At 36.9% G+C, this 9,621-nt stretch overlaps 1 long non-coding RNA gene across 1 annotated transcript in view; it reads left to right on the forward strand.

The window, feature by feature from the left end:
- Nucleotides 1-9,621, forward strand: part of LOC109376046 (uncharacterized) — a 28,242-nt gene that overhangs the window by 15,440 nt on the left and 3,181 nt on the right. The window contains exon 2 of the long non-coding RNA XR_002122685.1: nucleotides 3,240-3,350. This is a non-coding gene — a long non-coding RNA (uncharacterized LOC109376046). The remainder of the gene's footprint in view (nucleotides 1-3,239; nucleotides 3,351-9,621) is intronic.

The raw sequence follows: 9,621 nt of genomic DNA on the forward strand, positions 1-9,621 counted from the left end.
CCCACCCCCCACCCACCCCATGTATTTAAACTTTTATTTACACCATACCTAGAACAAATCCACCACTTAATAGGGGCAACAGTACTGAAAAGCAGCCAGGGATTTTAATATTTGCATATATTACCATTCTACTTAGGATAGTCTTATTTAAATGTCCTATTTGAGATTGAGTTTCTCAGCTCCCAGTAGAGGATACAATTTGAAAACCTGCACATATAAGTTTAAGTTAAAAACCTTTAAAATGATAAGGGGAAATTACTATACCTTGAGCTTGTATATAAATGAATCTGTAAAGATGTGTTGATTTTTTTTGTATAAATTCCAATGAAAGTCATGTTAGGAAGTGCTACTGGGCAAAATCCTGGGACTTCATCTAAAGCTGATATTTTCTGATAGCCCAGAAAGATAGCTGTCCATGTGTTTCCCGTAAATCTTCAAACTGATATAATAGGGTATGTTTAAAAATGTATGTAGAATAATACCTCAGCTATGATAAACTAATATATATTTTTAAAACACTAACAAAATCATATATCAAAATATTAACCATGAGTATCTATAGGGGTTTATAGTTGATTTTTGTCAGCTTAAACAGCATGCTTTTAAAGAACAACTGGGTCAAAGAAGAAATAAGAAGAGAGATCCAAAGAAACATAGAAATAAATGAGAATGAAATACATCCTATCAAAATTGTTGGGATGCAGCAAAAGCAGTAATAAGAGAGAAATTTATATCATTACAGGCCTATATCAAGAAAGAAGAAAAATCCCAGATAAACAACCTCATGTTACACCTTAAAGAACTAGAGAAAGAAGAACAAATGAAACCCAAAGTGAGCAGAAGGTAGGAAATAATAAAAATCAGAGCAGAACTATTAATAAATGAAATAGAGAACACAAAGATAATAAAAAACTAAATGCAACAAAGAGCTGGTTCTTTGAAAAGATTAATAAAATTGACAAACCCCTGGCTAGACACACTAAGAGAAAAGACACAAATAAACAAAATCAGATATGAAAGAGAAGTTACTACGAATGCCACAGAAATACAAAGGATCATTCAAGAATACTATGACGGACTACATGCCACCAAATTCAATAACCTAGAAGAAATGGACAACTTCTTAGAAATATATAGCCTTCCTAGGCTGAATCATGAAGAACTGGAAAAATCTAAATAGACAGATCAACAGTAAGGAAATTGAATTGTCATCTGCAACCTTCCCAAAAGCAAAAGCCCAGGACCAGATGGCTTCTCTAGTGAATTCTATCAAACATTCAAAGAGGATCTAATACCTGTCCTACTCAAACTCTTCCAAAAAATTGAAGAAGAGACAATACTCGCTAACTCATTTTATGAAGCCAATATTACCCTGCTACCAAAACCTGGTAAGGATAACACACAAAAAAGAAAATTATAGACCAATATCTCTGATAAATACAGGTGCAAAATTCCTAAACAAATTTCTAGCAACTCGAATATAACAATGCATTAAAAAGATTATACATCACGACCAAGTGGGGTTCACCCCAGGGGCACAAGGGTGGTTCAACACATGCAAATCGATCAATGTGACACACCACATAAATAAAACAAAGGACAAAAATCATATGATTATAGCAATAGATGCAGAAATATCATTTGACAAGATACAACATCCCTGTATGATTAAAACACTTAATAAAATGGGTATAGAAGGAAAATACCTTAACATAATAAAGGCCATATATGACAAACCCTCAGCCAATACCATAATTAATGGTGAAAAACTGAAGCTCTTTGCTCTATATTCAGGAACAAGACAAGGCTGTCCCCTATCACCACTGCTTTTCAACGTAGAATTGGAAGTCCTAGCCAGAGTGATCAGGCAAGAGAAAGGAATAAAAGGCATCTAAATTGGGAATGAAGACACTACATTGTCACTTTTTGCAGCTGATGATGATGCCATATATAGGAAACCCTAAAGATTCCACCACAAAGCTATTAGAAACAATAAACAAACACAGTAAAGTTGCCAGATGCAAAATCAACATACAAAAGTCCACTGCATTCCTATATACTAACAATGAAACCTCAAAAAAAGAAATAAAAAAGCAATTCCTTTTGCAATTGCAACAAAAAGAATACAATACATAGGAATAAACTTAACCAAGGATGTAAAAGACCTAGACAGTGAAAATTATAAGATAGTTTTTAAAGAAATTGAAGAAGACAAAAGAAATGAAAAGACATTCCATGTTCATGGATTGGAAAAATCAACATAGTTAAAATGTCCATATTACCCAAAACAATATACAGATTTAATGCAATCCCCATCAAAATCCCAATGGCATTTTTCAAAGAAATAGAACATATGACCCAGCAATCCCTCTCCTGGGTACATACCAAAAAATATCTGAAAACATTTATCTGTAAAGATATATGTGCTCCGATGTTCATTGTAGTTTTATTTACGGTGACCAAGGCATGGAAACAACCAAAGTGTCCTTCGATAGATGATTGGATAAAGAAGATGTGGTATATATACAACTGGAATACTATTCTGCCATAAGAAAAGATGAAATAGTGCCATTTGCAACAACATGGATGGATCTTGAGATTCTTATGCTAAGCGAAATAAATCAGACAGAAAAAGTTGAGAACCTTATGATTTCACTGATATGTGGGATATAAAACTGAAAGGAACAAAGGAACAAGACAAACAAATAACAAATCAAACACTCATAGACACAGACAATAGTTTAGCGGTTACCAGAGGGTAAGGAGGGAGGGAGGATAGTACAGAAGTGTAAAAGGGATCAAATATACAGTGATGGAAGGAGAACCGACTCTGGGTAGTAAACACACAATGTGATATGTAGATGATGTATTACAGAATTGCACACTTAAACCTATGTAATTTTAGTAACCAATGTCACCCCAATAAATTTTAATTAAAAATATATTTAAAAATTATATTAGTTTAAAAAATGAATGGAAAAAAAGACTAAAAAATCATATATCAAAATGTTATCATGAGTTACCTATAGGGGTTTATAGTTGATTTTTGTGGAGTTATTTTTCCTTTTAATTTATACCTTACTCTCCACATTTTTCACACAATGTTTTATTTAAAAAGGAGATGTAATTTTTTTTTAAAGAAACTATTCAGTGCTCCTTTAATCTCTCTTTTTGAGGACAATTAAACCTTAACTATATACAGAGCCTTAAAGTGGTGTGCATCCATTATCTCATTTCAGGCACACAGTTGCCCAGGAGGAAGATATTAGAGAGAGTGGAGTCTCACTTACAGATAAGGAAAATGCAGGCCAAAGGTCAGCCAACTTTGCAGGATGGCAGAGGACACTGAGGTCAGAGCTGGGAGAACATATCCGGTGTCCTGGGGCCCCCTGTCTCACAACACTTAGATTATATATGAGATATATTACCCTGATGGTATTCACATCTTTTTAAACTAAGCAATAAGTCCATTTTCATGTCTAATATGTTATAGTCTGTTCCTGCATGTAATACACTGCTAAGAATCAAGATGCTTAACAAATATTTTTAAATTAATTTACAACAATCTTGTCTTCTTTGTATTTTTTAAAACTCATTTATCTAAGCAGCTAAACATATTTGCTAAAGAACTGACAGATAGCACTGTAATCTTTCCTTTAAACTATTGCCCAAAGTTTGAAACTCTGGGGTTTTAAATATATATATATATATACTTTCCTAGCCATCCAAGCAGTTTTAGGGGAAAGGATATAAGAAAAGAATAACATGAATATTCATCTAAGCAGTTTTTAAAAAGCAAGATATAGAAAAGGGCAAGGGCATCTCATCAGGCCCAGTAGGAAGTAGAGAGAGGGAGCAAGGAAGGCAGGTACTTCCCAACCCCACCACCTTCCCAGTCTAGGCCCAGAGGGAGATCCACAGTTAGGACAAATGGAGCTCTAAGGGACCATCCCAAGATGCATGATAGAGAAGGGGGGAAGTGAAGAAATGAACATCCCAAGATGCCAGGATGGAAGGGAAATGACCTAGAGTTTCCAAGTTCCTTTCCTGGGTTGCTCTTTTGTTGTAAGGGGTCTGCAGCAGCAGTGTCCCTGCAAACATACATGAGTAAATTAGAAAAAGGTGTCCCTTCCTCCCAGCAGACATGCTCTTGACCAATGCATACAACTTGGTGAGTGGATTGGGGGCTGGATCACATCCCCATTCATTCATGCAGTAAGCAGCCTGCATGACTGTATGCTGCAGCCCTGTTCATGAGTTGGAAACATAATCAAGTTGGGCCTGCCTCTAACTGGAAGGTGTTTTTGACTCCTTGTCAACAAAGTATCCTTCAGTTATTAGATTCACATACACACACATCTGCTATAGCAGAGACAAAGAGACGATTTCTAGAATCCAGAGGTAAGTGTATTATTTCCCTGGTTAAAAAAAAAAAGTAGATATACACCTCATATAGAGTATTATAATGACTGAATGAGATCATGTATGCCAAGCACAGGGCACAAGGCTTAGCATGAATCATTCAGTAAAACGCTGGTTAAATGTTGGTTCTCTGCCATTTTCCCCTACTAATCCTAAAACTATTTAGACTATTTAGACAAAGCTGCAGCTACAGTGGTAATTTTTTTTTAATCCAACTATTTTCTTGCCATAAAATCCCTACATATTTCCCTACATAGGAACCAACTGTATTCCCTGCCCGCCACCATCCTATACACCAAATACATTTTCAAGTAGCAGGCAGCATGCCATCGACACTGAACCCATCTAAAAGAACTGCAAATTAGTCTTGTATGAAATGTTGGCATAAAACTCAAAGCCAGCTCTGACTTTACATTTTATAATGAAACCAAAATTTGACCCACACTTGCAAAAATTTTGCCAGCATTTGCTATGGGCCTGTGATTGTCATTAACCCATGGATTTGAACCCATCTCAAAGATAAAAGAGTCCAGATCTGTGGAGAGCCAAACAGAAGTCAGGCATAACTCCCAAATGTCGCTTTGAACACTGACCCTGAAAAAAAATGAGCCGAAGTTGATGCACAAAACTATGCAGGAAAAATGTGCAGAGTCATATCTTTTGATGAACTTGGGTCACAGTCCTTCCTGCAGTTCTTCCATCCCTTCCAAATGAACTCCAGAGGCAGATCAGCCATTTCTGAATGTTTACCATGGCTTCGGAGGAAGCTATGAGTTCTCTCCTTCCCTATGGCTTTTTTAGTTAAAAAAAACCAAAAAAACAAAAACCTGTAAATGTGTAGAGGATCCACCTGCCATAACTTGGCCCAATTCAGTGGTAAAACGACGGTCATACTCCACCAGTATTCCCAATCTTGGCATCGATGCCATGCTGGCACAGAGTGATGCTGTTTTCAAAATACCCTTTCTCCCCTCTCTAAGGCAGCCACAGCCCTCTCAGAACTACTGAACCTGGGATCACACAAGTAGATTATACCCCCCAAGGTGTTTATATTTTAATAAAATGTCAGGTAGCCAGATTTTTCTGACCTGGTATAGGTTTATCCAGGGACAATTTTTAGAGGTTGAAACTCAAGGCAATGCTCTAACATGTGGTATCTTAATAAATGGGAAATTGTACAAATCAGAGAATTTTTATCATCAAGGCAAGTTTGAAAATAATGAAGGACATTATACAGAACACAGGTCAAAAACCAGAACTAGGCAACCCAAATCGATGAAAGCATATATAAAACAACAGACAGTACAAGTATTTTGAAGCTAGGGAAATAAAAATACTGCATTTTAACGTGTATAATATGTGCCCGTGTATAATGTGCACCCACGTTTTTGGCCCAAACTTTCAGGGTAAAAAAATCTTTCATTTTAATTTTTTAATTCAAAATGTTATTTGTTTACATTTAGGTACTTGTTTTTTGTATTATAAAGGAATTTTAACATTTATTTTTTAACATATTATGGTACAAGAAATTTTATGTAACAAATAATTACAAAACCCAAGAACAGATACATGGTACAAGAAATTTTATGTACCTGTAACAAATTTATGATGTTTACACATCATAGAAGGCCAAGAACTCTATGTTATTGCAAGTGCATTGTAAGTTCAAAACCTATTATCATATTTCATGGTATTATTTTGCATATGGATATTGTTATTGATTTCTAGAGTTACACTTTTAACACATAAACATTAATAAAATAATTAAAAACATTTATATAGATATGGAATTAGTGCTACCCATGTATCATGCACATCCTTATTTTTTCCTCACAAATTTTTGGGGAAAAAGTGCGTGTTATACATGGCAAAATACGGTATATTCTTTTAAGGTTAAGAACCAGGTGGAGGAGGGAAAAGGTAACAAGTTAAGAGCTTCTGTTCCCTTTGGATTTTTCTGAGTTATAATAACTCCCCTGCTGAGTGTTCCAGGTGAGACCCAAACCATCCTCCAGGGGGCCCTGCAGAGAGTAAAACAGGGCCCTAGCTTGGCCTCCACCCTTTGACTCTCACCCAACATTGTAGGCTCCCTGCATCTGATTGGCTGTTTAGAACTCATGAAGGACACAAGTACCTCTTTGCAAAACACTCCAAATACATGAATCTCATCTTCACTCATGCCCATAAGTAAGTTAGTAGCCACTATTATGATGCTGTTTAAAAAATAAACTCAAAGGTAAATATATTTATAACCCTAACAAAATTTGTTTGTATGTGACTAACTGCTCTGCCATATACATTAAGCACCAAGTCCAGGTCAAATCACTGCTTTGTAATCCACAGATCCTACTTTAGCACCTTGAATAAAGGAGATGTTTTAACATCTATTCTCATACTATGTCCGTATATTTTCCTAAGTTTAAAATTGTTATTTAGTTAAGAATAAAATGATAGCCATTTGAAATACAAGAGAGAATAGTTTCTGCACCCTTCTGTTTTTCCCTGAATGTACACCTGCATTCATTCATTCCACAAAGATGGACATGAGGATCTTTGCTGGGTTCCCCCAGGATACCAGAGTGCAGACAGCATAATCTCTGCTTACCACAGTCTAATTAGTGAGACAGCAAGGAGAGCAGATTATTGAAACAACATGATGATGGACAGTGTTGCTGCTAAAACGGTACAGAAAGAGGGAGAGGGTGGGATTCCAGATCAGACATTATCAATCACCCTCCTTATGCAGATCCAGGGACCTTTGGGTTCCCAGAGAGACACAATCACAGAGATGTGGCTAGACATACACATAGTTTTCATGACTCAGGGATTCTATTGCATTCAATACCGATTCCCATGTTCATGGCAGGTGCTCTATACTTGTTGCACAAGGGAAAGGTGAGGGCAGAAGGGTGGAATATTGTCTGAATTATCTCTGTGCAGTTTCCATGGCCTAGACAATGTCTGATTCATAGTAAGCCCTCAAGGAAAGTTTGTTGAATGAATAAATAAATGAATGCATCAGCAAGGGACCTAAAGCAATGACTCTAAAGAGGAGACGACAAAAAAAGACCAGAAGCCACACAAAGTGAAGAGTCTTCTATCTTCTTTTATCATATTAAAATTTATACCACCACCCCCCTAGAAAAGGACCGTGGCCTTGACCTTGACCCTTGGAGTGAGAGGAGAAATCAGAGCTCTCCCTGGAGATGGGAGTATGTGCAGTGTTTATTTTAAATGTATGTTTAAAGCATTGCTGGGAATGCAATAGAGAACAGGAGAATGCATTTAGTTCATTCAGCCTTAAGGTTAAAAGAAGACTTCTTGGAAGTGGGGCCATTTGAGCTATTTATAATCCACGTGAACCACAAAGCCTGCCCTTGAAAGAACTTTGCACTTGAACTTAAACATGATGACAATGAGAAAGATAACTTTGTACTTCTCCCTACAAAAAGAGAGAAAAAAAAAGAAAAAACAAACAACATCAACAAAATTAGCACAGACATCAAAGACTATTCCCTAGTGACATAACCCTTAACTTACTTATGTCAGTAGCTTACTCAACAGTTCCAGAAGAAGAAGAAAAAAAACAAAAAACAATTAGGAAGAAATAAAAATGACAGGGAACACATACTGAATATTTAAACTATATTTGTAGGTTTATTGTGAAAGAATGAGAGCTCCTTCTCAAGGGGAGAACAAGGATCTATGACCTGGATATCAGCCCAAGGAAGAGAATTTCCAGAAGTTTAGGCTCCCAAAGTAAACAGCTGAATTATTCAAGATGGGAAAAGCTCTGAAGTTTCTAGAAGACATGACTCTATTCCAGTGGGCCTTGATGCCCCATGTCACGTGGGTGATACGAAGCCTAGGTAAACCCTGTGCCCTGTGGAATGCCCCCAGGGGGATCAAAGATCCTGTAGACTGTGGCATTGAGTCCACATGCTTTTCAGGGAGCCATTTCAGCATCAAGGCCAGAGGCCCTTCCTCAGATTTTCTGGAAGGTATAAGACCCTTATTTTCCTTGAATGACCAAAGGAAGTTGCAGGGCAAAACTGGATGAGATTAAATTCCCAACAACCTTACCGGGGAGAGATGGGAACAGAGCCAGATTTATTTGAGTATAAAGAAATATAACACTTACTGCTCTCGGAGTTGAGGAACAAATTCATACCCATTATATAAGTTTGACCAAAGTTCAAGAACACAATCAGCATTTTAAAAAACAAAACCAAGCCACTAGATCTTTGTAAATGAACAGCAGAGCTCCACATGCTCCAGGTACCCATATTTACCTCAGGCACAGCAAGTCAACTGGAAAACCAGCCAAGCTTGTTAAGTTCACCCAATTTCTAACCTTCCCAGAGCTAGAAGAATGTCTGCCTCAAGCAGTTTCATTTACTGGCCTGAGATGACCCAAGGACTTCCTCCCTTTAATATCCATTTGAAAAGTGGAGGTAAAAAATCCACACACCAAAATTCCCTCTTTGGCCATTTACCCAGTTCACTAAATAACTAGAAACAGAGCAGCTAATGCTTAAAATAGAATTAATGTTACATGTTGATGTTAAAACTCATGTTTTCTTTTGCATGTTTTTCTCAGTATGTATTAACAATGTCTAAGGGCAGCAAAAAGTCCATAGGGCCATTTCACTTTTCTAGATGGCAGGCATTCATTGGTTCTTGAATGTTTCATGCAAAACAGTATTTCTGGCTTACTGTGTTGGAGAGAAAGAAACACATTTTTGAATCAAAACAGAGAGGAAGCTACAAAATGAATTCCAATGAAACATGAGCAAGCAAGCACATCTAAGTGGGTTTTGTTATGACTTAGCATTCACGGGATGGGGAAAAAAATAAAAAGCAAATTTCTGATTGTTAAACCTAGACTTCTCAGCTCCCCTGTCCTGTAGTCAATTTGCCAAATGCCTTTTTCCTTCTCTAATCCCATTTTTCAATATCTCATAACTCAAACCTGATTGATCACTTGGTCATATCAGCCTGAACTCATTAGGCCAATTAAATTAGAATTAGGTGCTGAAAGATCAGACTCACTTAACTCTGACAGTGCCATCCTAAACTGGGCTTCTATACATTCTACCGCATAGTCTCATTTCAAGTGCTGTGATCTTACATGGGTGGTTTGATTTTTTTGAAGGGGACACATTGCTCGGAAAGACTTCTCATGACACTGGGGCGGGG

The sequence above is a fragment of the Hipposideros armiger genome, unplaced genomic scaffold (assembly GCF_001890085.2).
Source record: "Hipposideros armiger isolate ML-2016 unplaced genomic scaffold, ASM189008v1 scaffold_1041, whole genome shotgun sequence".
Taxonomy (NCBI): Eukaryota; Metazoa; Chordata; class Mammalia; order Chiroptera; family Hipposideridae; genus Hipposideros; species Hipposideros armiger.